The 26,077-nt window shown below is 35.0% G+C and overlaps 1 pseudogene; it reads right to left on the minus strand.

Annotated features, from left to right (window-relative positions):
• Positions 1 to 8,468: 8,468 nt before the first annotated feature.
• LOC129875128 (pathogen-related protein-like) lies at positions 8,469 to 23,531 on the minus strand (annotated as a pseudogene).
• Positions 23,532 to 26,077: the final 2,546 nt, after the last annotated feature.

Consider the following 26,077-nt stretch of genomic DNA (forward strand, 5'->3'; position numbering starts at 1 on the left):
CATATTCTTTATGCGAGCCCAATGGCTAGTTTCATCCGAATGTTTGGCATACTTAAAATATGTCTATGACGTGTCTAAGAAGGCCCCTTCTGTCTATTCAGTTCCTATGGTATGGGAGTTTATTGATGTCATACCTACTAACCTACTTGGCCTACCTCTAGAGAGAGATATTGACTTTGCTATAGATTTGGAGATTGACACTAAGCCCATTTATATACCACCTTACCATATAGCCCTTGGAGAGCTCAAGGAGCTCAGTGTGCAGCTTGAGGATCTCCTAGGTAAGGGTTTTATTCACCTAAGTGTGTCTCCATAGGGTACACCCATCCTGTTTATTAAGAAGAAAGATTAGACTATGCGGATGTGTGTTGATTACAGGCAACTGAACAAGGTGATGGTGAAAAATTAATATGCCATGCCTCATATAGATGATATATTTGACCAGCTTTAGGGTTTGGCCTTGTTTTCTAAGATTGGATTGAGGTCCGACCACTACCAGTTGAGGATTAGAGCTACCGACATTCCTAAGACTGCTTTTTGGACTTGTTATGGCCATTATGAGTTCCCTGTGATTTCTTTTAGGCTTACTAATCCCCCTACAACTTTTATAGACCTTATAACTTGAGTATTCAGGCCTTATCGTGACTTTTTTATGATTATATTAATCGATGATATATTGGTGTACTTGCAAAGTAGATAGAAGCACACGCAACATTTGAGGGTTGTGCTCCAGACTTTGAGAGATCAACAGTTTTATGCTAAATTCTCAAAGTGTAAGTTTTGGTTGGAGTCTGTGGCATTTCTGGGACATGTGGTGTCCAAGGAGGGTATCATGGTAGATCTGGAGAAGATTGAGGCTATTCCTTGTTGGGCTAGACCTACATCTGTTACAGATATTCAGAGCTTCATCGAATTAGCTGGTTATTACAAGTACTTCATCGAGGATTTCTCCACCATTGTAGCCCCATTGTCCTGTTTAACCTTTCACGATATACCCTTTGTGTAGTTTGAAGAGTGTGAGTCGAGCTTTTGAAAGATGAAGGAGTTTCTTACCACTGCCCCCATTTTGACTCTTCTAGTTCAGGGCAAGCATTTTTTAGTATATTGTGATGTTTTGGGTGTGGGTCTTGGGTGTGTTTTGATGTAGTAAGGCCGAGTTATTTCTTATGCTTTTAGAAAATTGAGAGCTCACGAGTGCAACTACCCCACTCATGACTTAGAGTTGACGATGGTAGTTTTTGCACTCAAGATATAAAGACACTACCTTTATAGGGTCCACTATGAGATATATACGGATCACTGTAGTCTACAGTACATCATGAGTTAGAGGGACCTTAATTCTAGACAGCAACACTGGATTAAGCTATTACCAGATTATGACATCTCTATCCTCTACCATCCGGGCAAGGCGAATGTAGTACCGAATGCCTTAAGCCGAAAGATGGGGAGTAGGGCTAGTCTAGCTTACTTTCCTGCTATGGAGCGACCCTTAGACTTAGATATCCAATATTTGGCTAATAAGATGGTCAGGTTGGACATCTCATATTCTGGATCAATTTTGGATTTTATGGGGGCTCGGGCATCTCTGTTGGATCAGATTCGTGGCTGAAATTTGAGGATGGAGCATTGGTAGAGATTTGGGAGTTAGTATTATGAGGTGAGGGTGGCTAGGCTTCTATAGATTTAAATGGGGTACTATAGTTTGATGGTTGCCTTTGTGTTCTCAGAGTTGGAGACTTTATTCAGTTGATCCTTCGAGAGGCCCACGATTCCAAGTACTCTATTTATTTGAGAAATACGAAGATGTATCAGGATTTGAGGCAACATTACTGGTGGTATGGTATGAAGAGAGATATAGATGAGTATGTAGCGTGTTGCTTGAGTTTCCAGCAAGTTAAGACCGAGTATTAGCGTCCTGAAAGTGTATCACCATGGACTTCGTGATAGGATTGCCTCACACACCCTGAGGTAATAATGGTATTTGGGTTATTATTGATCTATTGACTAAGTCAGCGCACTTTCTATAAGTGCGATCTACTTTCACTGTAGAACGTCTAGGTCAGATCTATATTCAAGAAGTGGCCCACCTTCATGGGGTACCGGTGTCTATTATATCAGATAGAGGGTCTCAATTTACTTTCAGTTTCTGTAGAGTCTTTTAGAGAGAGTTAGGTACCTAGGTTTATCTTAGCTTAGCATTTCATCCACAAACCGATGGCTAGTTAGAGCATACTATTCAAGTTCTATAGGATATGCTATGAGCTTGTGTATTAGAGTTTGAGGGTTATTAAGACCAGTACTTGCCTTTGGTAGAGTTTGCGTACAAAAACAGCTACCACTCTAGTATTCAGATGACCCTGTTTGAGGCCTTATATGGTAGGCGTTATCGCACTCCGATTGGTTATTTTGAGTCTTTAAAGCTTGGGCCGCACAGTACCTATTTACTTCAGGATACTGTAGTCAGGGTTCGGGTTATTTAGGATAGGCTAAGGATAACTCAGAGTAGGCACTAGAGTTATGATGATTGCAGGCGCCGACCCTTGCACTTTGAGGTTGGAGATCGGGTGTTCTTATGAGTGTCACCCTTGAAGGGAGTGATGATATTCGTCAGGCGGGGTAAGCTTAGCCCCATGTATATCGGTCATTTTGAGATTCTGTGAAGAGTTGGAGACGTTTCTTATGAGCTGTCTTTGCCTCCAACATTTTCAGCCATACACCCTGTTTTTCATGTTTTTATGTTGCGCTAGTACATCCCAGATGAGTCCCATGAACTCTGGTATAATTCAGTTAAGTTGGATGATCGCCTGACTTTTGTTGAGGAGCCGGTTGCTACTTTAGACAGAGATATTCGCCAGCTTCATTCTAGGTCCATCCTTGTGGTTAAGGTCCAGAGGCGCCACCGTCTGATTAAGAAGGCTACTAGGAGACCGAGCAGGAGATGCGGGAGCAGTTCTCAAGCTTATTTAAGCCTCCAGGTATATCCTTGTCTTTACTTTCGTGGATGAAAGTTCTTTTTGTATTGTATGTTGTAGTGACCCAATAGGTTATTTTCCTAATACTGCTTCTGTTTCATCATTTAGATCATTCCTATATCATTCTCAAGTCATTTATGACCTGTTGGCATCGGTAGCTCGGTCGCATGTTCGTTTATTTGGGTTTTAGACCTGTTTCCCTATTTTAGAGCTTTTATAACTTAAAATATTGACTTCGGTCATCACTTCTAGTAAACGACCTAAGACGAAAATTTTGACAGTTCCATCAGCTTTGGAATGGCCAAATTAGGCTAGTAGCATGGTTGGCATGAGTACCGAGGCAACTGATATAAGTTTAAGGCCATTTGGTGCTTTTTCTTTTGAAATTTGGTCAACGGCTGACTTTGGTCAACATTCTTGGAGAAAGCACTTGGATAAAAATTCTGACAGCGTGGTTAGCTTTGAAATGTCGAGTTTGTTCTAGAACGATCCTTAGTTCTCTTCCCGAGGCTTCCGGTCTAATCCCGAGGCTTGTTGTGGAATTTGACTCAAAATAGCCCTTGGGTGTGGGCTCATATTCATTCGTAACGACCTCGTATGCAAATTTAGTCTGCATCATTGAGTCCATAATATCGAATTTGGAGGGTTAGCATATCTCATTTGCATGCACGGGATTCCGAACAAATTTCGAGCACCCCATCGAAATATTTGAACTTGAGAAAAAAATTAGCTTTTTAGATGATATCTGGTGCAGGAGAATTTTTTCTCCTCAATCACGGGTCCCTAGCCACGTTCATGAAGACTAAGGTCCTTGTCTCCACTTTCGTTGTACCATGGCCGCGTTCGAGGAGGTATGTGTGTTTTGCCTGCGTATTCGCGGGGTCTTGGCCACATTCGCGAAGGTGTGAGGCTTTTGCCTCCGCATTCGTAGGTCTCTAGCCGTGATCACGAAGGCCAAGGTTGCTGACCTACACATTCGTGAGCTACTAGGCCGTGTTCACGAAGGCCAAAACTAAAAGACCAAGAATGAATTTCAGCTTCACTTCATGATTTCAAACCTTGATTTCTCTTTCAATACAAGCTCATATTTGGCCATTAAAAGGCTCAAGAGAATTTGTGGGGAATCCGTTGTTAAGCTCAGATTCTTGCGAGGAGGCTTCGTGTGAGTTAAATTTATGAATCTAGCTATTGATCTTAGTCATTTTTGGATTAAAATTCGGTTGAACTTTGGAGGATTGTATCTTGATCATTTGAGCTTCGTTTTTAGTAATTTTTGAGGCTAAGTTGTGGAATTTTTCGCAAGAAACATCTTAGTATGCTCATTTTGGATTGTGGGGGTTTCGTTTATGAGAAATTTCTGATCAAAGAGGCTGCCATTTTCACCTCTTTTGTTCGAATTATGAGAATCTTGTTGCATGATCGTCTTGCGTTGTTTTTCTACCCCGAATTGTGTTGTAATTCAATCCTTGAGCTGAGGGTACTGTTTAAAACCTATTTTGGGAACAATTTTGGAATTTTGGAAGGTGCTGTTTAGAACCTATTTTTGGGGTCAATTCCGAAATTTTGAATGTGAGTCCCACTTTTCTTGTTATAGACCCTGAAATTGATCTGTCTCCAAAAATTATAAAATTAGTGTCTAAATGACCATAACAACGTTGTGATTCTATTTTTGATAGTGTGGCAGCATTCCAAAGTCGTTCGAAAGAGAAAAGCTCCATCATAGTGATTTGGAGCGCGCATATTTAGCCTACAGGTAGGCTATGTATTTCTTTTCTTTAGATTGAGTTGGAATGTGTAAAGCATGTTTAAATAAATGGAATTTAGGTTGGGTAGCTTATTTTTATATTTTAGGTGTTAGAAAATATGTTTTAGGCTTTATTGGGTTTTTCAGGGTTTTGGAAGCATGTGTTCCTAGTATTGTAAGAGGAGTTGAATGTTTATTATGTTGTCATGGTGGAGTATATTGGCCTTAGTATAGGTTGTACACTTGCTTTATATGCCCTAGTGTCACTCCGATGAACATAGATTCTTGTAAAATGATGCAACAGGCTAGTGCCTAGTATTTTGGCCTTAGCTAAGCGACAACCTTGCTCTTAGGATCACCCCTATCCATAAATCGGCATGATTGCGACTTTAGAGGTGCATCGGTGATACTAGACTTTGTGATCATTCTGTTTCGATATCGATTCAAGCTTTGGTGGTATATCCATTCTGAATTTCCATTGAGGAGCATCCGGGTACCCAGCCTCAGCCTCTGCGGCTTGCTAGAATGAAGAGACTTAAGGTACCCAGCCCTGGCCTCGATCGTACCAATATGTTACGGCGAGCATCCAAGTACCCAGCACCGGCCTTGACTGTACCGATTTATTATGGCAAGCATCGGGGTACCCAATCCCGACCTTGTCCATATTGAATATTCGAGCGAGCATCTGATCCCCAGTCCTGGCCTCGATCCTTAAGGCATTCATGATTTATCGATTCTTGGAGATTCTGGGTTCAAAAATGACACGGTTCTTCAGTTCTTGGAATCACAAATTCTTGGTTCCTAGCCTTGGTAGTTGTAGCTATTTTGTGTACTTGGGGGTTCATCCGAGTTTTATTTAACTTGCGCACGAGTTTCCTGGCTGAGCTTCTGGGGTCTCGGTTGGGTGTAGTTAGCTTTGATTCTCTTAGATAGTACTCCTTTCTCTTTAGATACTTATGTTGACTCCTATTTAGGCGTTTTCCTTTTTTTCATATTGTTTTTACCTTTTCTGCTCAATCGGCCTACAATGCCTACTGAGTACCTATTACATTGGTACTCATATTACACTCTGCATCTCCTTTCGTGATGTAGGACCGAGCACTAGCTACCATCGTGGATAGATCGAGCTTGTTGCGATCAGTTTCGGAGACCACGGTGAGCACTTGACATTTTGAGATTATTTCTGTCTCCTTCAGTATAGATGGTTTGTCTTTTATCTTTTTGAGACAATCCAGTTGTTGTGTATATTTTCGATCCATTTTTGGGACTTGTACTCTCATTTTATTTTATAGTTGCTTTGTACTTGTGACTTCGAGGTTCTGGGAGGGAGTTTTAGTTATATATGTCAGGTTTAGGTTTTGCTTCCGCTTATTTATTTTGTTATTTTGGCATTTTCCATTCTTGATTAGTTTCTTCCCTCAAATCCATTACTTGTCGTTTCGGGTTTATAGGTTGGCTTACCTACTGGTGAGATATAGTAGGTGGAATCATGACCTAAGAAATCGGGTCGTGATAGTTAATTAGTATTTTGCACAAAGGGATTGGATTGAAAAATGACATATTTATAAACTTGATGATATGAGTTAGTAATATTTACTTTATTTTCAAAAGTTTTGTACTCAATGATATGATTACACACGTAATAATCTATTCATTTTGCATATATTTTTTTATGAATTGACGTAATATACACGTGCATAGCACGTAAACTAAACTAGTAATATTAAAAATGTAAATTAAGTTAATAAAAAGATAGTTTAAGTGTCGTGCTAATTTTTTATCAGCTATTGTTTCATGTTAAAGCCTCCTCCTTTAGAACTTTCATTAATAATTTAGAATAACACAAAAAAGGTCATTATAGAAGAATTCTGAAACTTAAATTAATATTTATTATTTGAATCTTATTTAAGGAAAATTGTGAAAAGACGATTTTATCTAAAGATAAATTTTTTAATGAAGAGTAAAACGTTCACACAACATTCTTAATTACCTTTGTGCTTTTAATATAGTATAGATTCGTTTGTCCTCCAAAATTTCTTCATCTTCACACCACTTTAATCCTACAAATAAAATATACAATATAAGAATAATTCATAAAATTTATGCTAAAAATGATAATGAAAAACTTAAATATGAGGCAAATAATATATATATATATATATATATATATATATATATATATATATATATATATATATATATATATATATATATATATATAACATCACCAACACAGACTCTAGCCAAACTTTCAAAGTCCCAACAAACTCCGCTCGGGTGCTCGAAATTGTTTCAAAAACCTGTGCACACAAATGAAATATGCTATCCCATAAAATTCAATATTCTAGACTCAACAAAGATGCCAAAAATATTCCATAGAAGGTTTTCTCGACAAAAAGTGTGTCCCACACCCAAGACTCTGTTTTAGCTAAAATCCATAGGGTATCTCAAAATGAGTTCAGAAGCTTTGAGATCCAAACAAAGAGTCCTCTAGAGCATGCTCAATGTTCTTGAGCTAATGAAACTATCAGAATTGCAAACTGAGATCAATCACCTATGTTTTGACTGAAGTCAATCACTTAATCTTCAGAAGCTCAAAAATACAAAAACTTGCATAAAAACCAAGCGAATGACCCAGGTGACAAAATTGTTAGTCCCTAAAATCATAAATGACTTGAGGTCTCTATGAAAATCTCTAAACACCAATAATATCGAAAATAGAGAAATGACGTAAAGGGTTATTATAATGAATTATTGTTATGTGTTGAATGTCTGGTCTACATGTTGTTTGAATTATCTGTTCCATGCTTCTAATTTGAGTCGTCCTATGATGTCTACCAATACATAGTGACGTTTACTGATATTACTCTATACTCTTCTTTTTCTGCGTTCAGAATGTGTTCTTGAGGTTCTTTTGAAACCTTATTTGTAGCGTGTGAGTACAGTCCCGATCAAGGGTGAGCACTCTATTTCTAGGCTATCGTGCATCATCATAATAGTTCTTGTCCATCTTTCAGACAATAAGACACTATCTTTTTTTTAGTTTTTTCACAATTTTGTTAGACATGGTTCGCTTAGATTTTCTTGTGCAATGACTTTAAGGTCATGGAAATTTTATTTGGTGATTAATTATTTTTCGCATTAAACTACACATTTTTTGTTTTCAAAAATACTATAAATTTTGTTGAATTTAATTTTTCTTTGTCTTGAGTGGTTAATAAATTTCACTAAGGCTTGGGTTAGTTAGTTCTCTGATCAAACGGGTAGTGTAGATGCCACTCACGACCATTTGGATTGCGAAAGGATGGGGGTAATGGGTAATACAATGTTATGCATCTACAAATGTCCATTTAGTTATTTTGTATTCTTTTTTTCTCTTTGTTTGAGGAAATCTAATTATTTGTTTGATAGAAATATCAAAGATGCAAGTAAGGCTTTCTTGTTAACCCGATTTATCTGAATCAAACGGATATTCTCGGTAACCCAATTTAAGTTCACCTTTTTTAATTGTCGATAATCATTATGGCTTGAGAAGAGTAAGTATATCTTAATGTATACAAGAAGATTGGAAGACAATCATCATATAAAAAAAAATGTAGATAGAGAATATCTGATGACTGAAAAAACATAAAGAATTGCATAAAATTTATTAAAACATGACTATTTGGAAAGTAAAGTTGCATAAAATTTATTAAAACATGATTATTTGGAAAGTACCAAAAATTTATTGAAGAATTGAAATTTAAACATAATTAGTTGTGGCTGTATGGGCAATGTTAAGTGGTGGTATTATCATCATGGCCCTGATGCTCAATGTTAGATTCGAAAATTGTTGGTCTCATGAGTAGTCCACCAAAAAGTTCTGCTGGATCAAGGTATAACTCCAATTCCTCTATTCTTAGAGATTTATCTACCTGCCCATATACAAAAACATCTAGTTAGTTAAACCTATAAGTTTTATATTAACATATGTGAACATCTTTTCTTCTTCTTGATATTGAAAAAATTCTCAGTGACTCGATTAGATTTTAACCTGGGTGATTTATAAAAATGACCTAGCAAATAGGTGGTATTGGACTTTTGATCCCGCTTGTCTCATGGATAAAATATCAAATTTCATTAAAAATTTGTCCCAAGGGCAATATATTTGAGTTTTGATCCTAAAGGTTTGTTTAGAGGCAGGTATGGTGTAATGACCCTAAAAGTCATTTTTTATAATTTTTGTGAAATAACCATTTTACCCCTCTCTATAATTACCTCGTATCGCTTTTATTGGTATTGGGTGTGGGTTTTGGGGAATTTTATGAAAAATATGAGTTTTGAAAAGTTTTGAGTTTAAAAGGCTTTGTGTTCAAAGTGTTATTTGGGACCAACAGAAGCTACGTGTCTCAGAATGGAATTCCGCCAATTCTAGCAGCTCCCAAATATGGAAATTGATCTAGAGAGTTTACGTAATCAGTTTTGGAATTGTAACAAAGATTTGAGGTCTTGAGTTGGAAATTTGAGAAATTTTAGGCCAAGGTTTGAGTTTGGTCAACTTTTGGAGTTTTGATGCTCGATATTGAATTCTAATGACTTCGTTGGATTTGGGGGATGCTTTTTGGTCTAGAAGAAGTGTTGGTTAAATTATTAGAGGTCCCGGGCCCATTTTGGTATTTTGAAGGCCTAAGTTGGTTTCGTTGCGACCTTTCGAGTTTTGGGTTAAGAAGACCTCAAATTCAAATTTGGATCATTCCATCAGTTTTGAAATAGATAAATTAGGCTAGTAGCATTGTTATCACGAGTATCGAGGCAATCGATACGAGTTTGAGGTCATTTGGCCCTTTTGACTTTAAAAGTTAGTTTATGATTGACTTTGAACAAAATTTTTGGAAAACGCGCTTGGATGAAAATTCTGATAGCATGGTTAGTTCTTGAATATCGAGTTTGGTCTAAAAAACCTTTGGTTTGCTTCCTGAGGCTTTTGATCTAAGCTTGATGCTCGTTGTAGAAATTTAGCTTAAAATGGTACTTAGGTGTGGGATCCACTTTTCATTAAAATGACCTTGTATGGGAATTTTGAATGCACCATTGAGTTCAAAACATCGAATTTAGTGGGGCAGCATATATGATTTATTTTTATTGGTTTCTGAACGAATTTCGAGGGTCCGTTCAAAGACTTTAAATATAGCAAAGAAAACAGAAAAGTTGTTGCATAGTGTAGATTTTTTTTCCAACTTTTCTCTCAACTTTGAACCACGATTTCTTGAGTTTTTCATGTCCAAATTTGGTGATTCAAGAGTCTATATTCAAGATATTTTTGTAAAAGTCCATTGGTGAGCTCGGAATCTTGAGGGGAGGGTTTTGTGTAAGGTAAAATCTTAAATTTATCCGCCGTTCTTCTCATTTTTGAGCCAAATTTCCCATGAAATTAGAAATTCAATTTTGTGGTCATTTTAACTTCGTTTTCAGTGATTCTTAGGGCTAAGTTGTGGGGTTTTTCACAAGGAACATTGTGGTGTGAGTAGTTTTTTCCGTTCAAGTGTCGTTCGAGGTAAATTCCATACCTATAAGACTGCCCTCTTTCTTGAATTTTCCATTAATGGTTAAAATTATGCAAGGGCTTTTTTCCTTGATTTTGAGAATCAGAATGTGTTGTAATTTGAAAAACAAGTTTACTAAGCTCAAATGCACCTTTTCAAGAAGTCGTTTTTGGGATTTCTATCATGGGTCCCACAATTTCATTTTTGATCCAATTTTGGGTCAGTCTCCAAAAATGCAATTTTACTGTCGAAACATTTGTATTAACAAGATGATTCATATTTTGATAGAGTGGAAGTATTTGGAGTCATTTTTGGACCAAAACGCTATCGAAAAATGGACTTGGAGCACGCGTGTTCAGATTTGAGGTAGGCTACGGTCTCCTCCTTTTGACTAAACTCTATTAGATATTGTGTCATATATTTTACATGTGACTTAGGTGTGTATTTTCTGAGATTAGCATTCTCTTCATCCGATTCCATTTTCTTATTCCCAGGTGAGCTTTAAGCTAGAATAGTCCCATAGTATCCTTAGATTAGGTACTAGGTCTTCGTTGTGGTATTGAATTAGCATTATTATCTTTTTTAGAGTTGATATTAATGGCCTTAGGCTAGGTTTTAACCTTAGGTGCTTTATCAGGTGTTTATTTCCCTCTTAGCTAAGAGTAGCTTTTGGCAGGGCTTATTATAGATAGGATACCTTTTATGCTAGTGCCTGATACCTCTGGGCTCATCGTAGCCGTAGTTTTGGCTTATCTGTGCTTGTTGGGAGCTGAGGTCACATATTTTGGGATAAGGCGTCGGCCCTAGGGATATTTCTCCCCTTGTTGATTTTGAGCCATGTCTCGATTGTTCGCTTCTGTTTAGCGGTAGGCTTAGGATGCCTCTTTGTCTATTATCTTTTGATTGGGCACCAAGGTCGCATTCGAGGAGTGATTGGATCCTAGGTTAGTCCCTTTTTTCTGTGATAGTGTGGTTTAGCTCGATGTTACTATTTGTATTGTGTGTTTCATGTTTGGATGCTGGTGATAGCATATTTGCATTGATTGAGCATATTCACTCATCTTGTGGTACAATCCTGGTATTTCATTGGTTTTTAACTACTATTTTTTAGAAGGATTTCTCACACTTTTACTACTTTTAAACTGGTTTTAAAGGGGAGTCATACCACCTAGGATATTGGATACTAGTTTTGAGATCTATGAGACGTTGAGGATGTGCTCCGTTATACTGACAGTTTTAGAGGCATCGAGGATGCACTCAATTTTATTGATTGTCTGGCATAGCGTTGCCTTTTTATATATTGGCTGTATCCAGGATACCTTAACCTGTACTTAATTATCCAATGTGGCATCACCCTTTCTACATTGGCTTGGCTGCTTTTTCTTCGATACCACTACAGAGATTCTATATGTCTATGTAAGACCTGGTTTGGGCCCAGGCAGTGTATACAGACTTTTTGTATCCCCTATGGACCCCTCTGACTAGTGCACCACTGAACTGGATGAGGGAGTCGCATGGATTTCACCTGGCAAGCCGAGGGACGGGGTGGGTCTATACACTTGTTATTGTTGATCTCTGAGTGCCACCGATGATGTCACTAATTTTAACTACAGAGTTGTATTCATTACCATTACCTATCACCAACATACTTGTATGGTATGGTCCTTCGGTTTTATAGGGGCTGGGGGTATGTTTGTTATTTTTTGTACCTTCCGGAGTATGGGCATCTGGTCGGTTATTATCTAATTTGACCTTTTCTTATACTTGTAGTTGGGTTACAGGTGTCTTAGTCTGGGTTGTTGTTGTTGGGGTTTTCCTGTTAGACTCAGTTGGTTTGGTTCTTAAGTTATATGTGATTAGCTGTGACAGACAGTGTTTCCGTCCGTGTTAAGTTGGCTCCTTTAGTGCTCCTTTCTGTAAATAGGTTGTGTCTTGTATGTGTAGGTGCGTTCTTTGGCTCTATCTTCTATATATATATATATATATATATATATATATATATATCCTACCTCTTTACTCTCATTTCCTACCTCACTTTGTGTTAGATCTTAATTGTTTACTTGTTCTATATTTGCCTGATTACTTGTGAATTATACTTGCTTTATCTGTGGAGCTTAGTCGGCCTATGCCTACTGAGTACCATTCATTTAGTACTCATACTACATTTCTATCCCTGCAGATCATAATACGGGTTATCGAGGTTGATTTGGATTGGTGAGGAGCAGCTTCTGATTTGGAGATTTGGTGAGCTCCTAGCATTCGGAGTTGTCAATTTTCGTCCATGCTAAATTAAGACTAGTCTTTTCTTTCTTTCGAATAATGTCTGTACTCTAATGTATTTATAGAAGTCTTGTACTCCTGTTTTGATTTAGATGTTCCATTACCGACGGATGCCAGGTCTTGGGGTGATTTCTTGTGTTGTTTCAGTTTTTTTCTCTTCTTCTCATTATCACTTATTTTCCACTTTATTTATTCATCTTCCGTTTGATAGTTCGTTTCCTTTGGTTATGAGCTAAGGATTAAGGGTTAGGCTTACCTGCTGGTGGGTGTTAGCATATGCCATCACGACCTAAGAAATTGGATAGTAACATAGGGTCAAACCTTCAATATCAACCATTTCCAAGGTTATTTGGTCTGCAAATTTGAATCTAAGAAGTATGGGCACATCCCTCTACCTTTTACCTAAACTTAAATATTGTAGGCTTTGGCATAGACATAGTTAAAATTTACAACATTCTACCTTTTTATGACTGAACTAAAACCTCAAGGGGCTAAACTTAAGTGAACACTTTGAATGACATGAAGTTGCCTTAAAAATTAATGGCACCCTTTTGAAGTAGTATTAGTAGTCAGATTTAGGTTTCTAAAATATAATTAATAAAGATAATTATAAAATAAAGCCTTAATAAATACTTTTTTAAAAGGGAGTATCAAGTCAACATGAGCAAATAAAATGAAACTGAAAAATACTATATATAAAAATGAGATTTTCTTTTTAAAAAAAATAAAAAGAGAGTAAATTACGTAAAATAAAATTGAGGAAATACTTATCATTCTTGTGTAAGAGAGATCATGTGCCTTAGGTGCGGCGGAGTTGGAAATATTGAAATTTAATTGAATCCAAGGTTGGGTACGTGATTTAGAGCATTAATGGTGTCATAATTTAAATATGTTTGGTACAAGTCAGATATATATCGAGATGAGTAGGTTAGTGTTGTACTTTTTATACAATGCCCAAATCATAGTCATTATCTTACATGTCCATCCATATACATAACTTTTTTGGTCAAAGATCTCATCATCTACTGTACATTAAATATCATGGCTGACCAAGTGGATGCCACTAAATATTGTTTGGTATGGACACAAATATCTTTTGTAAATTATAAAAATAAGTAAGTTTTTTTATTTATTCTTTGGTGTTTGACAATGCTTTCAATTTTTTTGACCAATTAAGCATTGAATACATGTATCAAACAAAACCTTAGCTTTATTGTTATGACATGCTTGTCTTTCCAATATGTTAAAAGTGCGTTTTTATATTATTTTTTTTAGTTTTAAACATTATTTTCTTATTTTCCAGACCTAGAAATTATGTCTAGGAGGATTAAATTAAAAAAATACAAGAGTACCGCAATAAGAATTGAAACCCAAATTATATAATAAACTTAATAAACTTAATATTTTTATTTTAGTTACATAATATAATTTTTTTAATGAATTAGACTCTATTGAAAGCCCTCTCCAATAATTTAACTTGTTGTAAAAAGTTATTTTTCTTATTTTCACAATCAAATTCTAGCTACTACGGTTTTCACAGTCAAATTCTAGTTACTACGATAATTACCTAACAATTGAATGATACTACAGGAAAAATATTTACACTTTCATCAATTTGTTTAAATTAAAATTAGCTTTGAAAGTCGTCACCAATTCATCGTTAAATTGCTCGCAGTTAACATTTTTTTTAGATTTTATAATTAGTCAGTAAATAGACACAATGACAAATTTAATCTCAAGCTACATAATTTATTCATCTCTAATTCCTATTTTTTTTAGATAATAATGAAATAAAATGAAAATGATGTACTCCTATTGTATTAATTTATGTGACATATTTTCTTTTTATAATTAGAAATAATGCAACGTTAAAGTTCTCGTTTTACCCACAATAAAATAATTTACAGCCATATTAATACCTAAGTTTTGTTTTGAATCACAATTTTTAAAGTCTTGTTTTAATTAGCTTTGTGCCTAGTTAAAAATTGTCACATAAATTAAAATGAATATTGTATATAAGAGGGAGAGAAAGACACCTTCATAATACCAATACCATAGAACTGCACCATCTCACCAGTAGGGGCATGTCCTTTAAATGGTCCTTCAAAGAAACCCCAATGCCTGAATTTGTATGTCATAATAGGAGGGCCAGAATACACGTTGATCACTTCCCACGCGAATCTTCTTGGAAAAGATGATCAATAAGCATTGTGAGATGATTCGAAGGTCTATTTATCTGCTTTATGGTATATGAACTCATCAGGCATTAAACTATTCAATAGCGCATTTTAACCCCCTATTTTTAGAGTCTTTTCTGCTGACAATTCCTCTCTTCCTGTTCATTCATTCAGTTGTCGATATAAAATAATGAAAAATATTTGGCACAAAATTAAAAATAAAAGGCTTTCAACAAAAAATAATTTTCTGTAATATAAATTATTTGTATGTGTTTGATCTATAAGAAAGAATATATTATTTCGAAATAGTTCAATATAATCTACACAATTAACACTATAAAAGATGATGATAATGGGTGGGAGTGTGGGTGGCAAAAATGAAGCCTATGATGGGTTGGGGTATTGGTAAATATGTTGTATAGGGGTGATGGAACGGAGGTATGGATAATGGGGCAGGCGGGCGGGGAGTAATTGAGTCTTCTCCTGGTATGTTTTTGTCCTTGTTGAAATATTAGTTTGATTTCTTTTCTTCTACTAGTTGACCTAGTCTTTAGGAATTAATTATGTTTTTTTTGTTTGAATCAATCCAGGTTCTTATGATCTTTAGGGATAAGTGGAGTAACGTGTTTTGTTTTTTTAGGAGTTTGTTTGCTTTATGCATATCATGGACAGATATGGGTACTATTTTTTTGGTATGTTCTGTTACATATATGTCTATATATTAGGTTTGAACCTTTGAATGAAAGTATCAGTTTTCTAGCCATTATTCTCTGCAGCCCTTACGTATCTTTTTTTATTCTTCTGTTTTCTAACACTGGTATCCGAGCCAGGTTATCCTGAGAGGGAAAATAAGTGAGGCAGCCAAAGTTTCTTTCATCTCCTTTTACATTTAACCAATGGCCATAGAAAATAATTTTGTGCAAGTAGTTATTCCACGCTTTGATGGTTACTATGATCATTGGAGCATGTTAATGGATAATTTCATGCGGTCCAAGAAGTATTGGCAGGTCATCAAAAATGGAATTCAGCAGCCAAAAACTGGCACAACTTTGACAGATTCACAAAAAGAAGAACTCGAAGCTAGAAAGCTAAAAGACCTGAAAGCAAAGAACTATCTCTTTTAGGCAATTGATCGTCCCATCTTGAAAACAATTCTTGGCAAAGAAACTTCCAAAGATATTTGGGATTCCATGAAGAAGAAGTATCAAGAATCTACAAGGGTGAATCGTGCACAACTTCAAGCTTTGAGAAAGGATTTTGAAACACTAGAGATGAAGGAAGGAGAATCTATCACCAATTATTGTACTAGAACAATGGAAATCACCAACAAAATGCATTTCTACGGTGAGAAGATAGACGATGTTTCCATTGTGGAGAAGATTTTGCGCTCGCTGACACCAAAATATAATTATGTGGTCTGCTCAATTGAATAGTCAAAAGATATAGATGCACTATCTCTTGATGAATTGCAAAGTTCTTTACTGGTTCATGAACAGAAGATGAACAAAGATTCCACGGTACAAGAGAAAGCATTGAAGGCTTCTACTAATATCATTTCAATAATTATAGAGGAAAGGGTAGAGGTAGAGGTCGAGCAAGAGGAAGAGTAGAACGTGGAGGCAGATATTTCAGCAGAAATTTCAAAGCCAACACTGATCAATTTCAAGGCAAAGGCAGAGGTCGAGACTATGACAAATCCAAGGTAGAATGCTATAGATATCACAAATTTGGTCATTATGCATCAGATTGTTATACTAGACTGCCTAATGATAAAGAAAAGGAAGTGCTAACTTTGTCGAAAATAAGGAAGTAGAAACTTTGTTAATGGCTGTCTAAGATGGAATAAAACATGAATCGGATATTTGGTATATAAATACCGAATGTAGTAACCACATGTGTGGAAGTAAATTTTCTTTTTCATCTCTAAATGAAAATTTCCATTCTACTGTGGCATTTGGTGATTGTTCTACTATTGAAGTGATGGAGAAAGGTGATATCAAGATTAAAACCAAGAATGGTTTTGTTAAAACAATCTCTAATGTGTTGTATGTTCCCGACTTGAAAAGCAACTTACTTATGCTGGTCAGTTTCAAGAGAAGGGTTATATCATCACTATTAAGAAAGAGAGTATGAAATTTATGATCCTATGAGAGGAGCTATTGTAGTAGTACAAATGAGCTCCAACAGATTATTTCCGCTAAAGATTGATGACATTCAATCTTGTTTGATGGTTGAAGTCAAGGATTCCTCATAGTTTTGGCATTTTCGTTATGGTCATTTGAGTTTTGGAGGATTGAAGACACTCCACCAGAAAAACATGGTCACAGGGCTTCCTCAAATTACTGCTAGTTCCAAAATCTGTGAAGAATATGTTGTTAGCAAACAACCTCGCTCTCAATTTACTAAAGGAAAGTCATGGAGAGCAAAGGATGTGTTGGATCTTGTGCATTCAGGTCTTTGTAGTCCAATAAACCCAACATCCAATGGAGGTAAAAGATATTTAATCACTTTTACCGATGATTTTTCAAGGAAAACTTAGGTTTTTTTTTGCAAGAGACATCTGAAGTTTTTTCAACATTTAAAAGCTTCAAAGTTCGTGTGGAAAATAAAGCAGAAAAAAATATCAAGACTTTTAGAACAGATCATGGTGGCGAATATTGTTTGAAAGAATTTGAAGGTTTTTGTATAGATCATGGCATTCAGAGTGAGCTTACAGCTGTGTATACACCACAGCAGAATGGTGTATCAGAGAGAAAAAATAGTTACATCCTCAACATGGTGAGAAGTTTGTTGGCAAGAGGAAGCGTTCCAAAAACTTTCTGGCCCGAGGTAGTAAATTGGAGTATTCATATTTTAAACAAAAGCCCAACTTTTTATGTTCAAAATATGACATCGGAGGAGGCATGGAATGAGAGAAAACCAACAGTAGATCATTTTAGAATTTTTGGATGCATTGCATATGCTCATGTTGCAGACCAGAAGAGGAAGAAACTTGATGACAAGACTGAAAAATGTGTTTTTCTTGGTGTGAGTGAATTTTCCAAAGCATATAAATTGTTTAATCCATTAACAAGGAAGATTGTTATCAGTAGGGATGTTGTTTTTGATGAGGAGAATACTTGGGATTGGAATGGACAGCAGCTTACCCAAGTACTCTATGATAGTGACGTTGAACCAGAGAAATATTTAGCAGCTTGCACACCGAAACATTCAGCAACTTCAACAACAGTTGCTGTAGAAAATGAAGAAACAACTCAGTATGTTGGGCGTACTAGAAGTAGGCCTGCTTGGATGAAAGATTATGAGGTAACTGGAATTGAAGATCCAATTACTCACTTTGCTTTATTTTTATATTGTGATCCTACATCTTTTGGGAGTGTTGTGAAGGAAGAAAAATGGAGAAAAGCAATGGATGATGAAATTAATTCCATTGAATGAAATGATACTTGGGAGCTGTCTGATCTTCCAAATGGACAGAAAAGTATTAGAGTAAAATGGGTCTTCAAAACAAAATTGAAGGAAAACGGTGAAGTTGACAAGTACAAGGCACGTTTAGTGGCTAAGGGGTACAAACAAGAATACGGGATCGATTATACAAAAGTATTTTCTCCCGTTGCGAGGCATGATACAATTAGATTGGTAATTGTGTTGGCAGCTAAGAAATCTTGGCCTTTTTTCCAGTTAAACGTCAAGTCGGCATTCTTGGGTACTTAGACGAACAGGTATTTGTTGAACAACCCCCATGTTATGTTAAAATTGGAAATGAGCATAAGGTTTACAAATTGAAAAAGGCCCTTTATGGACTAAAACAGGCTCCCCGAGCTTGGTATAGTCGCATTGAGGGGTATTTTCTAAAAGTTGGTTTTTCGAAATGTCCTTATGAGCATACACTTTTTGTTAAGATTAGGGATCAAGGAAAAATACTCATTATTTTTTTGTATGTTGATGATCTTATATTTACTAGAAACTGTGGTGTGATGATTGAAGAATTCAAGAGGTCAATGATGGATGAGTTTGAAATATCCGATCTCATATTAATGCATTACTTTCTTGTCATAGAAGTAGTGCAATCTGATGATGGGATCTTCATTTCTTAGAAGAAATATATAGGAGAAATTCTAGATAGATTTCAAATGAGGGATTGTAATCCTGTTAACACTCCTACAGAGCTTGGTTTGAAGCCACACAAAGATCCTACTAGGAAGAAAGTTGACAGCACACTTTACAAACAGGTTGTGGGCAGTTTGATGTATCTCAGTGCAACAAGGCTCGACATAATGTACTCTGTGAGTTTAATTAATAGGTATATGGAGAATCCCACAGAAATGCACTTGTCGGCAGTGAAGAAAATTCTTCGTTACTTGCAAGGAACGAGAGACTTTGGGATATTTTATAAGAAGAATGAAAAATTCAAGTTGCTCGATTATGCTGACAACGACTATGCTGGTGATCAAGATGATAGAAAAAGCACTACAAGTTATGATTTTATGTTTGGGTCTAGTGTTATTTTATGGTTAGATAAAAAGCAACCAATTTTCATGTTGTCTAGTACGGAAGTCGAGTTTGTTGCTGCGACTGCTTGTGCTTGTCAAGCTATTTGTTTGAGGGGGCTTCTAGAGGAGTTGAAATTCAAGCAACTAGGATCTACCAAGATCTTTTGTGACAACAATTCAGCAATCCAACTATCCAAGAATCCATTGCTACATGGAAGAAGCAAGCACATTAATGTGAAATTTTATTTCTTAAGAGATCTTAGCAATAATGAAACAATTGAATTGATCTATTGCAGGAGTGAAGATCAGGTTGCAGATATTTTCACCAAGGCCTTGAATATGGAGTCATTCATGAAATTTAGAAGGCTGCTAGGTGTCTGCACAATTAAAGATGTAAACTGACTGTTAACAAACATCAGTTTAAGGGGGGACTGTTGAAATATTAGTTTGTTTTCTTTTCTTCTACTAGTTGACCTAGTCTTTAGGAATTAATTATGTCTTTTTTGTTTGAATCAGTCCAGGTTGTTATGATCTTTAGGGATAAGTGGAGTAACGTGTTTTGTTTTTTAGGAGTTTATTTTGCTTTATGCATATCATGGACAGATATGGGTGCTATTTTTTGGTATGTTCTGTTACATATATGCCTATATATTAGGCTTAAACCTTTGAATGAAAGCATCAGTTTTCTAGCCATTATTCTCTTCACCTCTTACGTATCTTTTTTTATTCTTCTGTTTTCTAACAGTCCTGCCGTATTTTATTTATCCTTGTATTGCCTTGCCCCAGTTTCCACTATACATATGTCCTTCATTTTTATTACTAAAACAAAATATACTTGATGAATTGAGATTTATATTACATTTTTAAAAAAAAAATCGGAATAATTCAAATTAAGATATAAAAAATGACCTTGTTTTTTGTAAGCCGTACCATTAACAATGAGATTGAATTTTTCAGGGTTAATTGTACTAAAGTCCTTTACGCGAGTCTTGTTTTTAAGCTCCATTTCCCATGTCTTTATAGAATTTTGTACTGTTTCTTCACGAGACCCTTCTGACCATACCTGTAATACCCCCTAAAAATATTGTATATGATGTTCCAATTCTCGATGAAAATGATATCGCTTCTGTATTTTGGGCATATAGGATAATGCAAATTAGGTGATTCAAATTTCTAAATAACCCTAACATCATTACCTACAACTTTTTTGAAGACCATATTTTAAGTTTCGGAGGTTAAGTAGGTCAAATAAATTAATTGTTGCAAGATATAGTGTTGTGACGAAATAGAGTATTTATAGAAGAAAGATCATATCTCACCGTAGGATGCTCCAAATCAGTTTATTCTTGAATAACATGAAAGTAGACTTCTAGAGCAATAATTCATATGAGACACCAAATCCTAATGAGGAAGTTATCTTGTTTAAACGCAGCTCCAAAAAAGGGTATTTCGTTAAAAGAAGGTTCATCTCACCAACAATGGAAAGATCTAGATCCATTTGACATCACTCATGACATCAATAGTCCTCCATTTGACATCACCCATGGCATCACAATCCTCTATTAAATTTTTAGATTTTTTTTATAATTATTTTAATTATTGTTAGGTCCCTCCTTCACACCTATAAATACCCACCTTATTTCATCATTTTGTTCATCAAGCTTTATCAAGCAACTATTCTCTCTATACACTTCTTTACTCATTCTCAAAATATAGTTTTAGTTTTTAGTAGTATAGAAATACTATTCTGGTAATTCATATACTTCGGGTACTACACAAAATGTTCCAACGAGGAGAAAAGGTTAGGACTCAAGAGTGTTCATTAAGTCCTTCAATTATGAGTAAAGCTTTGGATTCCAGGTATGTAAGGCTTCAATGAGATTATTCCTTCCACTCTCATGTCTAAAGTATTTTTATTATATGATAAATTATGTTTATTTTCTTTAAACTTTACTGTAAGGTCTGTGGGTATTGATTAATGGATTTTTTCATCCATGAAGCCCAAATAAATTATCAAAGTCTTCTATTTAATTCAAGTATAAAACTTTATGGATTTTCATATTATGATTCCAAATGCATAGATTATTAAGTATTTTAAGTTTAATTACCTATCTTATGCGTATGTAAGGTTTCAATGAGAGTATTCCTTCCACTCTCATGCCTAAAGTATTTTGATTATATGATAAATTATGTTTATTTTTTTAAGTTTTACTCTAAATTATGTGGGTGTTTATCCATGGGTTCTTCCACCCATATAGTTCATAACTCTTTCAACTAAATCTTTTGATTTAAAGTAAGATTTTCTTATGGGTAATTCTTATTTCTACTTAATAGCATGAATCATGATTAAATTAATGACTATTGGTCTATTTTGATGCAAAATGATTTCATATGTATGAATTGATATTTTGCAAGTATTTTCTCTATTTAGCTCTTTAAAGTTTATTGAAATTCCTGGTGGGTTGTTTAAAACATGATTTTTAATTGATGGATTTCAAAGTATTTATGTATAATTACATTTACATGCATGTTTGAAAGTTGAAGTGATTTGATCCCACCTAGTTTTACTATGTTTTCAATGAAGTTTGACTTGAAAGCTTTGACTCCAAATGAATGTTTATGAAAACAATATCTATGATCAAAAGGGAGTCTTATTAAATGAAAGAATGATAAAATGATATGAATGATGGATTCTTTATGCAATAAGGACAATTCTTGCATATTTGAATTACCAAAGGTTTTAATTCTACCAAATATGATTTTTGAATTCTCAAGCTATATGCTATAACTATTTTGATGTATTAAACTATTCCATGGGATTGACTTAGCACCGAATGAGTCATTGATGTGACATTCGGTAAGGGAATCCTAGTAGCATCCCCTTGTCTCATTAACTATGTACCAACATAGGAGCCCTTGTAGGCTTAGGCTAATGGATCCATGAAATCCCTTAAAGTTAAAGTTAAAGAAATAAATGTAGTTAACGGAATTCTACCCGGTAAGTAGTCTCCCCGGCCAACGTAGGGGGTTATGTTGAATTCCATTTAATAGATCGCATAGTTTTAAATGTCGGTTATGGTCATTTTTCTACAAAATGAATATTTTAAAGGATATCTATATGATTGATTATGCATACATTGCATTATGTTTCATATTACATAAATGTTTTAATGTTTCCTCAATGTTCATGCATGCTTACATACTTAGTACATTCAAAGTACTAATGCATACTCTTTTGCCTACATAATATCACCATGTAGGAATCGGTGCTCCGCCTCGTTCTCCTCCACGTGGCTAGTTGAAATTTCGTTTGAAGACTACTTTTGGTGAGTTCCCATGTTTCAGGAACAATACTCCTTTGGCTTTCTAGCTTATGATATATTGAGACCTCTAAATACTTACTATGGAAATTCATTCTATTTTGATTGAGAGTGAGCTAGGTATTTGTATTAGCCCCCGGTAAATCTAAAAGTTAGAGGTATTGTTGGACATATGTAAGTTGAAGATTTACTATTATGATTTCTGGTTGTTTATTTATTGTCATTACCTATGAAAGGCTAAAAGAATGCTAAGAGGCTTGTTTGAGGTACTTTCGGGTTCCTCATTCGCCACGTGACGTCTAGGCCCTATGCTTGGGTCGTGACAATACCTAATTTAACCATGAAACAAAATAAAACAAATCGTATTGACAAGAAAGATGTAATATTACTACAATTATGTGATAGTGTTCAAATTTTAAAATTTAAATTTCTTAATTTTAACCGTGAATGAAAATAATTTTTTAAAATCATTTAAAATAAAAAAAATTATTTTATAAATTAGGCAAAAAGTAGTACTCCCTCCAATCCATTTTAGTTCCCGTGCTTGTTAAAAGTAGAAGATCCAAAATTTTGTCATTTTAGATAATAAAGATATTATTAATTCTTAATTTTCATAATTTACACCTAATTAAAAAATGCATAGAGACATTATAATGTGATGAAAAAGAAAATAATAATAAATTGAGATCAATAAATAAGGATTATTTGACACAAGTAAACGGACAAGATGGAGTACAAATCAAAATAACTGACAACTCAAAAAAATATAAGATATTAAATATTGCAATTAAATAAATATTCGTTTGACTTTTGAAATAGAAAAAATATCACATAATTTAGGAGGGAAGGAGTACAGATAGAAACCTTGGTCCTTCCTTGTTCAAAAAGTTTATTAAGATTGTCATAAATTGGAGGAACACCATGTCTCCATTGGATAGTTCCTGCAGCTGCAACATGACCTTCTTGTAGGAATCCCCTATATTTATCACTTACCACCTTAATCGTTTCCTTCTCACTGGCCATGTTTCAACTACTTCAAGTTTTTAATACGTTCTCTCTCTCTAAGTTTATTGATTTGATGATTTCCACTTTGTGTGGCTATGCCTTTTCATAGATGAAATTACAGATTGATAATTACATTGACTAATTAATGTACATGATTAATCATGAAAGAGGTTTTTAGTACGAACTTGAAAATATTTAGATCACTTACAATAAATAGGGTTGATATGTTAAAAGTATTTATTTATTATTTTTTAAGAGATTTCTCAAGCCAAACATAGACAAGTAAAATAAATGGAGGGAGTAGTATAATAGTAGATAGGAGAGGAATATCATGTCAATAATCTAATTTACACATAGTGCAACAAATAATTGAATGAGAAGATCCTAAGCTAGCTTTTGATCATAAACTTTGAATCAGATTTTTATAATTTAATATTCAAATATTTTCAACTTCAAAAAAACATTTGGCAGAAATTTCATTTTCTCACAAAGTTTTAATTTTTTTCTAAGTAAAATGTATCACCAAACATAACTTTAAGTCCCAAAAATCACAACTCAGAAACTCAAATTTTCAAGATTCAACTTCAAAATCTATGGTCAACTAGGAGCTAATTATTGTGCATATAATTTGAAGGAACTCTAAATCTCTCTTTGTCCTAAAATAAGTGATGTTTTAGCTTATTTAATGGCCATAAAGAAAAATTATAAATAAAGGGTATAGTTTACTAAGCTATTCTTATTTATTAGATGTTTCTTGAGAATTGACTACTATTTCAAAAGTCAAACTTCATTGACTTTGACCAATATTTTAAGATGTATTTTTTCATCATATTTTTTTTTGCAATTAAAGAAGTTTATTTGATTATGTCACGACCCAATTTCTCGAGTTATGATGACACCTATTATAATCCACCAATATGTCAGTCGTCCCATATTCTGAAACTGTAAGTAATGGGATTAAGGGTAGAAACTAATTTTTTTTAACATATAACAGAAATTACAACTGAAAGAGCGGAAGCAAACATATATATATATATATATATACACATATATAATAAAGATCCCTCCTAGAACCTAGAAGTCACAAGTAAAGAGCTAAACGAATATAAGTCTCAAAAGTGGACCACAGAAACAAGACCTATCTCAAAAAGTAAAAGACTAGTCATAATGTATACAGAATGAGACCGGTAAATCTAGGGATCCATGTCCCACCCTCGTCTCTGGGTCTGACTACTGCAGACTCGATATCAATGCTGATAGCTAGTTCTTAGAGCTGCATCATGAAAACATATGTTGAGTGTAGTATGAGTTCCAAAATACCAGGTACCCAGAAAGCATCATAGGCCGACTGAGCAGGAACAATAAAAGTAATATGAAATGCTTGAATCTAAATACACAAAATTACACTCACAAACCCCTTTTAGGCCTAAAACTCAACTTTTAGCCTATTTTTCAAAATGAAAACTAAGGTAGAGGGGCTCAAAGTCAATACTCAACAAGACCAAACTTAATGTTTCGAACGCAACAAAACTAACAATATTCCTATCCAACAGTTGAAGCTCAATATGTTGACCAAAGTCAACTCTATCAATGATATTTCCCACTCAAGGCTTCAATTCGCTAAAATCCCACCCGATCACATCATAAATTGTATCAACCATCCCCATATCAAAAACAAAGTATGAAAACACTATGGAAAAGGAAAAATGGGTATTTTTCACTAAAAAGTAATTTCTCGAGAATTGGGACATTACGACCTCATATTGATGATCTATTTGACCAGATTACCTAAATGTGATGTACGCCACTTAACTAAAAACACAAATTAAGGGAAAATAGCTAACTGATTCCAATTGGGTCGCCATAATCCCTTCAGGTACACTCATGCGCAAGTTAAAGTAAAACCTGAACAGACCTCCATACATTCAACAGGTACATAGAAGAGTTGATATCAATAGAAAGAACCTGACAATGTTTCCAAGATTACTACAACCTTCCACAAACTTGAACCAAACCAACTAAGTGCCTAAAGCTTTATTCATAGCTAAATAGGGGCTAAGGACTTAAACCGAAGCGAAGAAGAAGTCAAGTAATTTAACCGAGATTGGAATCGCCAAGGACTCGAACCAAGGCTGAAGATAGCAATTGACTTGAACCAAAGTTGTAGATAGTGGTGGGCTCTAACCACGAGTGCAAATAGTAGTGGACCCTAACCATGACTTAAGAAGACCCAAGACTCAAGCAGAGGCTAAAATACCAAGGTATGTACTTGAACCGTACTCGGTGCAATGAATTAGTGACTTGAACCACAAATGAAGGCGAATCAGTTAGATTTATATTAGCCGCAAACTGAGCATCATGGGGAGTACCCCAAATCGAGTGTCATCAATAAATCACTCCAACCATGAATAAAATCCAAGCAAAACTAATGAGCGACTTCCGAACCAAGAACTAAGTAGACTAGGATCGATGAAATAAGGGAATTATGGATATAAGGTTTCAAGAGCTTTGTTACTACCTATCTAAGGCCCAGACTATCACAATAAAGACTTCTATACATGTCT

This window comes from Solanum dulcamara, chromosome 11 (genome assembly GCF_947179165.1).
Source record: "Solanum dulcamara chromosome 11, daSolDulc1.2, whole genome shotgun sequence".
Classification (NCBI taxonomy): domain Eukaryota; kingdom Viridiplantae; phylum Streptophyta; class Magnoliopsida; order Solanales; family Solanaceae; genus Solanum; species Solanum dulcamara.